Raw genomic sequence first — 2,319 nt, forward strand, 5'->3', positions numbered from 1 at the left:
AGCCACCTTATCTTTGACAAAAGGGCCAAACATACTCACTGGAAGAGAGATGGCCTCTTTAAGAAACAGTTCTGGGGAAACTGACTTTCTACATGCCAAAAACTTGACCCAGGTCTATCACCATGCACTAAACTAAAGTCAAAATGGATTAAAGATCTAAACATTTAAGCAGAGACACTAAATCTCCTGGGAGTGAAAGTATGAGGAACTCTTGAAGACATAGAGGTAAGCAAAGAATTCATGAAGAAAAATCAATTCGCATGGGAAACAGCAGAAAGAATTAACAACTGGGTCCTTCTCTTACTGAGAAGTTTTCTCACATCAAAGAAATTACCAACAAAGTGAAAAGGCAACCCACAAATTTGGAAAAAATCATCACAAATAAGTAATCAGACAAAGATCTGCTCTCTAGAATTTAAAAAGAACCAAAAAACATTAGGGCCCCAAAATTTAAAGACCCAATCCAGAAATGAGTATCGGAGATGAACACACACTTCTCAGAGGATGAAATTAAAGAAGCGAATAAATATATGTAAAAATGCTCCACATCATTAGCCATCTGAGAAATGCAAATTAGAACCACATTGAGATATCATCTCACCCCAGCAAGAATGGCTGTCATAAAGAGATCACCCAACAACAAATGCTGGAGAGGCTGTGGGGGAGAAGGTACCCTTCTTTCCTGCTGGTGGGAATGTAGACTGGTGCAACTGTTATGGAAATCAGTATGGAGTCTCCTTAGAAAAGTTGGACTGGAAATCCTGTTTAAACCAGCTATTCCTCTACTGGGAATTTTTGCGGAGGATCTGAAAACATCATATCATAGTGATATATGTGTACCTATGTTTATAGCAGCACAATTTGTGATACCCAAATCTTGGAAACAACCAAGATGCCCATCATCTGAGGAATGGTTGAAAAAGATGTGGTATTTTTACACAATGGAGTATTATTCAGCAGTTAAGAATGATAAACTTGAAGCCTTTATATTGAAGTGGATGCCACTTGAACATACACTCTTAAGTGAAAACCAGACACACATGTGTAAATATCATATAGTTTCCCTAGTATAAGAACTCAAAAGAAGAAATACATATAGAAATGTATAATACAAGTAAAAGGAAAGAAGGATCTCAAGGACTAACTAATCAAGAGAGGGAAAGGAGAAGAGCTAGGGAACATGAATATGTCAAGCCACACAGTTATATGTAGAAGATGTGCAAGGCAATGATCCTGAGAATCTCCAGAAGATTTTTTAATCTAGCAGTTAATTGAAAAGATTCTCACCCTGACTAACTATATATACTGATACCTGTGAAATAAGATACTGCACTGCAGGTGGTAATCTTTAATAGTAGTTTCATGCTTGGAGTGTCTGTCATTCTGGTCTTCTGAATATGGGCTGCTTATCAAGACACACCCGTTGCTGCTACGATATCTCTCGGGTGGATGGTTGTTCAAAGAGAAGGGAGTGCTGAATGAAAGCAAGAGATAGGAAAAGGAATATTGTGGGACTGTCCTGCTTCAATGTTGTATAGGTTGAGATTATTGGACTTATGTTAAACATAAGAAGTATATGATCCTTTATGCCTATTTTTAAAATATATTCTAATTTTTTAATTTTTTATCATATTCTGTAGGGACTTAAATTCAACATATCAATACTTGATGAAAAATACCTGTTCCATATTATGCCTAAAATGTTTGATATGCAAAGAGATAGTGAGATTTAGCTTAACAGCCTAAGTTGTATGGTAATAACAATAAGCTTGTTTTCTTGATGGTTAACAACCTAAGTTTGAAGACCAACATTAGAGAAAAAGGAGGGCTGCAAGGAAAGCCAACATTTTGGTCCTAGCCTTCCAAGGTCAATTAAGACTCAGGACATATGAGAACTTGTACTGTAATGTCATGTAACTCGGTAGTGTCACAAATTTTCTGATCAAGGAGATTATGGGGTCAAAGAGGAAAGTGACTGATGATGTAGAGTGTGCCTAAGGAGAGTCACAGGGAGAGATAACATTCTCTCAGGCTTTCACGGAAAGCACATTGGCCAAACAATATTTGTGACTCATCCGCATGGCTGACACTGACAAAGGTTCTACAATCTGAGGTACAGGATCTCAAGATAAATCCTGAGTGGATTTCACTGACCTTATCAGACCCCAAAGTTCCAACTCTTGTTGCATAGGTCCTGCTTTACCTTGGTCTTAACCATCCAGCAGAAAAGTATAAAAACAAAGTACAAGAAGTATAGCCATGGTGTTATGTTGAGCTGTCCGGGACTCAGGTCAACAATTTCTGACATTGCCAGTCAAG

Source organism: Octodon degus, unplaced genomic scaffold (assembly GCF_000260255.1).
Source record: "Octodon degus isolate 3935 unplaced genomic scaffold, OctDeg1.0 scaffold00099, whole genome shotgun sequence".
Taxonomy (NCBI): domain Eukaryota; kingdom Metazoa; phylum Chordata; class Mammalia; order Rodentia; family Octodontidae; genus Octodon; species Octodon degus.